This window comes from Pholcus phalangioides, unplaced genomic scaffold (genome assembly GCF_987345545.1).
Source record: "Pholcus phalangioides strain wild (caught in Gottingen) unplaced genomic scaffold, Ppha-v1.0 ptg000002l_1, whole genome shotgun sequence".
NCBI classification, from domain to species: Eukaryota; Metazoa; Arthropoda; class Arachnida; order Araneae; family Pholcidae; genus Pholcus; species Pholcus phalangioides.
In genome coordinates, this window is record NW_028301595.1 from 12,955,203 (window position 1) to 12,961,202 (window position 6,000).

Genomic DNA, 6,000 nt, shown 5'->3' on the forward strand with positions numbered 1-6,000 from the left:
CTAAGAACACCAGTTAGTATGTTAAAAAAAAAAGCTTCAGATCTGGTACCAAATTTTGTCCAATAAATAAATATAAAAAAAACTATGGTTTTGGTTGTTTCGAGGTACTCGTGAAAGTGGAAACTGCCACCCAAGTCTGTAAAACTACAACTAATTTTTTGTTGCAAAACCTGTGTTGCAGGCTATTCTGAATTCTATACCATCATTGATGGATGAACGTCAATGGAAAATTACTACTGTGCATTCAATAAAGGAACAAACGTTGATGTTGTTTTACGTTAGAATCGGGCCACAAAATGTTAAGGACCGTAAAACCGAACTTTTTAAACTATAACTGCTTTTTATAAAATTATAACTTGAAGTTCTGTCGATCTATTTATGAAAAATGTGTCGATTTACAAACAGAGACACACAGGCCTATCGCAGTGAACTCACGTGTGTCCCAACATCATCCTTGAATGGGGCCTTGATTTTTTACAGGACCTCAGATTTTTACCTGGCTCCTTATATTTATTTTCAAGAGAATTTAGAGTTTATGTTGGAAAAATATGAGACCAATATCTAATTCCCCAGAGCAGTGTCATCTCAACGCATGGACATGGCCGGAGACATCAAGAGCAGAGGGGTAAAAATTCAAGCGTGTTAAAATTTTTGAGATCAAGAATGTAAATTAGTAGGCAGGCATTTTTAACAAAGTTGGGGGGGGGGGGATCCTCAAAAAATCACTGCTTGGGGGATCATAATGTCATTGACACGGTCCTGTTCCAGAGCCATGTCAGCCTGGACTAACAGGGCTCGTCAATTCTCCAAATTGTCCACCATCCACCTCCCTAATCTTGTTATTGAACTTTCCAGTGGACCTGTGCCCATACGTTAAGACGGTCCTGCTTTTTGGAATCTCCTCGGTTTTTCTTTGACTGACCAAAATTCCGAGTCTGTCAAAGGGCCCATTGATTTGACTCAATTGGTTTTTTGGTAAATGTGTAGAGCGAAATTAGTTAATCTCCAAGCCTACTCCTCTTTTATGCTTCTCGCAGATGGAGGAAAGCGGCATGCATATTAAAGAGGGCTGCAAAATGATTAAGTCTGTTAGTATCTGCTTTTAAATTGAGTATAATTTAATTTGTTTATTATTTCTTGTATTTCCAGTAGAATCAGTTTTTGTTTGAAAACATGTCTATATACATGCCTTCTTGTAAAAAAAAATATCATAAGCAAAACTGATTGTTTTGATATAAAACTTGGTTGTATGCAAAAAGTACTCGTAGATTGTACACAAATTTAATGTGATGTGTTTCTTGTTTCTTCCAAAGGTTGAATTGTCTTAGATTCTTTTTAATGGATGTATTCTGTGTGTGTGTGTTTTTTTTCGTTTCATGTAAACATGACACATGTTTGTGTGAAAATTTTGTGATTCTAGAATGTGATAAAAATTTATCATAAAGACTATATATCTGTAGTTGACTATTCAATTTTTCTTTAACATAGTTGTATACTTTAATAACTGAGTGTAGGTAAAGGTTAACTACAAGGTTTATTATTATAAAGTAGAAGAATTTCTTAATAACAGACACCCTTAGGAACATATATTTTGTTCGTTCACATGAGGAGTGTCCGTTAATGGATAGTGAAATACATTGAGAGCCGTCAACGTAATTAAAAATGTGTCTGTTAATGGGAGGTGTTTGCTAACGGATAGTGTCTGTGTTATGAAAGGTTCCACTGTATTACTGTTTTTAAGCTTTGAAGTGCTGCAGCTAATTAAATGCACTGTATTAAATAGTATCAGTGCAATGTAAGTTAAAAACTAAAAATTATATATATTTTTTGGTTAATAATGTATTGTGATATATTTTGTGAAAGAACGAGGAAAAACTTTGTTTTCGTAGTTAATTCGTAAGCAGACAAGTGCCTCTTATGTTTAAAAAAGATTGGCTGACCATATTTCATGAAAAAAAAATGCGGGAACAGGGATACGAAATATGGATGTCAAGTCTCGCCAAAGAAAGTTTCTGGATGCGGGAAAAGTTGCCAATTATAGCTGATATAAAAATAACAAATGACCGAGAAATAAAGGACCGTTTGTCTGATCGAATTTCTATGAAAACAATACTCGAAATCGAGACCATAAATAGAGAATATTGCTAATTGCCACCAAAAAGATATCAGTTTGTTGGAAACCATAATTGCGAGAAAAACCCGCCAACAGGTGCAATGAATTAAAATATATTTCACGAAGGAAACTGGTTTGATGAACAGTATGAGTATTCGTTGTCATAATTATCGTATTATAGTTGCGAAAATTAAATAAAGTTATGAAAATTATCTTCATCTCCAATTTTAGAAAATATTACGGATTCAAGTAAAGTCTCTTTGGAAAAACGGGACATTTCACCAAGTCGAGATTGACAACAATACGAGTTTTATATCATGGGTCAAGCCAGGACAGTTGTTCTCACAAACTGCGCTCCACCAAAAATTTATTGGTGCTCCGTGAAAATATCGGTGATTGAATGCCAAAACCTTTTTTAAACACGTATGTAGTTAAATGGAGTACAGAGAAAATACGAAACTGACGCATTTACTTCTACAAACACGGCCTAGTTGCATGGGCGGTGATACGCCCCCCTCCCCCCGCAGCGTCAAAGGTGAGGCCTACTGATCTAACGTATATGCGTATATATAAATCGACATCATCATACCCCCTCCCCCCCCCCAAGACTTTCACGCCTATCTCCTCCTATGCCTTTTCTCTTTTCAGCTCTCTGTACGTATTTGGAGAAATTTTTTCACTGCTTTCCACCTAACTAGAATCAGTGCACTCTAGAATTTTTTCCCTGCCATAATTTTGGAGCTCTTCAAGGAATATACTGTTCAAAATGTCATTCAGCCCATGGCCCACTGCCTTTGCATCTCCAAATCCCTTGTCATGTGAAGGTACCTCTTAATTTTGCAAAAAAGTTTAGGGCAGTGTTTTTCAACGTTTTTAGCCCTTGATCCAATTTGGACCATATTTTCTTCTCATGCCCCCCCCCCCCGACTTATTTAGGCCCGTGCCCTCATCCAGAAGCGAGGCCCTTTATACTTATTGAAAGTTGACTTTATTCCAAACTAAATTTATAATGAGCAAAAATTTTAAAAATAAGAGCGGTTTCTGCAACCCCAGGACTATGCAGGGTTCCAGAAGTACGGAGGGGATCATCCCTCCTAACAGATGTATTATATGGGAAAAATTCGTGTGTTCCGTAAAATACTGGACGATCCAACGAACCTACACAATAAATCAATTTTCTCAACACATAACCCTGGGTCCACGCCTGCCCTGGGTTAGAGTTACGTGAGCTTCTTTCTTGTGAGTGTTCTATGCATTGAAGTTATGGGTCCCTAGGCAAAGTGATGTTTTGGAGTCCAATGTATAGTTGGAAATAACAGTTCAAAATTTTCATACGTGCTTTACACTCGAAAATCATAGTACCTATGGACCTTATTTCTTCACAGTTCTCTGTGGCCCCCTTCACTTTTCGTGGCTCTCTTTTCATTTGATTTCCAACTGTGTTCCCCTTAGAATATCCGGGGACCGCAAGGGGGCCGTATGGACCCAGGTTGAGAAACACTGGTTTAATCACAATGCAAAAAATAAATAAATAGACCTCGTAAGCTTGCCTGGTAGAATCGCAGTACCCACATGGTAGCCATTTGCTTTACAGGTTTTTTAAATTTTATTTTTTGGTAGGAGATTGTTTATCGCCATGGACCAGCTCTGCACAGAGAGCGGGTCTAGACCGTTAACATGAAACTTTTACATAAAATCAACAAATACTTCCAAACATTCTTATAAACAACTTATAACCATTAACAACTTGAATAACTATCAAATTACCGAATAATAATCGTGACTAACTTAGGCACACTAATTTTTCAATGTCTGTATACACATTGGGCTTCCAACGATCGAGAACCACTGACTTAAGTGATCTGGAACGGTGTCGAAAGTCACTCAATTGATCTGTTCATGTGCCATGGGTAACTCAAATAATCTGTTCATGTGCCGTGGGTCACTCACATAATCTGTTCATGTGCCGTGGGTCACTCAAATAATCTGTATATGTTCAGCTGGTCACTTAAGTGATCTGAAACGGTTACGCGGTGATTCGTAAATGTGCCGTAGGTCACTTTAGTGATCTGTAAATGTGCCGAGAGTCACTTAAGTGATCTGGAACAGCGGCGCCGATCACTTGAGTGATTTGAAACTATGTCGCAGGCCACTCCATTGGTCTGTAAATGTGCCGCGGGTCACACAAGTTATCTGGGAATATGTCGCAGTCCACTGAAGTGATGTAGGAATGTTCCGCGGGAATCTGAGCGCATAGGCGGGATAGACTTGGATGTCTGTGGGGGGGGGACGATGATGATGTCTCAATTCATATATACATACATACATTAGATCAGTCGACTCCACCTTTGACGCTGGGGGGAAGGGAGCAATGCCCCCCACGCCCGCCCCCCGGAACTTCGCCCATGCCTGAACGTCTGAAACGATCTGGAACTGCACCGCGGGTCCACATCCTGGAGTAGGACCCAAAAGCTGGGATCTTTTTCGGGTCCCCAAGCCAGACTTTTCACAGGCCCTTCTATAGTGAATTTATTGTATGAAAAAAAAACAAAAAAATGGGTTATTGTCCCAGGACTGTGAATTTTCCTAGTGGTGAATTGCATGGCGGTGAATTTTTCGGCGGTGAATTTCCCTAGCGGTGAATTTTTCGGCGGTGAATTGTTGGTCGGTGAATTTTCCTAGTGGTGAATTGCATGGCGGTGAATTTTTCGGCGGTGAATTTTCCTAGTGGTGAATTGCATGGCGGTGAATTTCCCTAGCGGTGAATTTTTCGGCGGTGAATTGTTGGTCGGTGAATTTTCCTAGTGGTGAATTGCATGGCGGTGAATTGTTGGTCGGTGAATTTTCCTAGTGGTGAATTGCATGGCGGTGAATTGTTGGTCGGTGAATTTTCCTAGTGGTGAATGAATTGCATGGCGGTGAATTTTTCGGCGGTGAATTGTTGGTCGGTGAATTTTCCTAGTGGTGAATGAATTGCATGGCGGTTAATTTTTCGGCGGTGAATTTTCCTAGTGGTGAATTGCATGGCGGTGAATTATTGGTCGGTGAATTTTCCTAGCGTTGAATTTCCCTAGCGGTGAATTGTTGGTCGGTGAATTTTCCTAGTGATGAATTGCATGGCGGTGAATTTTCCTAGTGGTGAATTGCATGGTGGTGAATTGCTGGCCGGTGAATTTTCCTAGTGGTGAATTGTTGGCCGGTGAATTTTCCTAGTGGTGAATTGTTGGCTGGTGAATTTTCCTAGTGGTGAATTGCATGGCAGTGAATTGTTGGTCGGTGAATTTTCCTAGTGGTGAATTGCATGGCGGTGAATTTCCCTAGCGGTGAATTGCATGGCGGTGAATTGTTGGTCGGTGAATTTTCCTAGTGGTGAATTGCATGGCGGTGAATTGTTGGTCGGTGAATTTTCCTAGTGGTGAATGAATTGCATGGCGGTGAATTTTTCGGCGGTGAATTGTTGGTCGGTGAATTTTCCTAGTGGTGAATGAATTGCATGGCGGTGAATTTTTCGGCGGTGAATTTTCCTAGTGGTGAATTGCATGGCGGTGAATTATTGGTCGGTGAATTTTCCTAGCGTTGAATTTCCCTAGCGGTGAATTGTTGGTCGGTGAATTTTCCTAGTGATGAATTGCATGGCGGTGAATTTTCCTAGTGGTGAATTGCATGGCGGTGAATTGTTGGCCGGTGAATTTTCCTAGTGGTGAATTGTGGGCCGGTGAATTTTCCTAGTGGTGAATTGCATGGCGGTGAATTTCCCTAGCGGTGAATTGCATGGCGGTGAATTGTTGGTCGGTGAATTTTCCTAGTGGTGAATTGCATGGCGGTGAATTTTTCGGCGGTGAATTTTCCTAGTGGTGAATTGCATGGCGGTGAATTTTCCTAGCGGT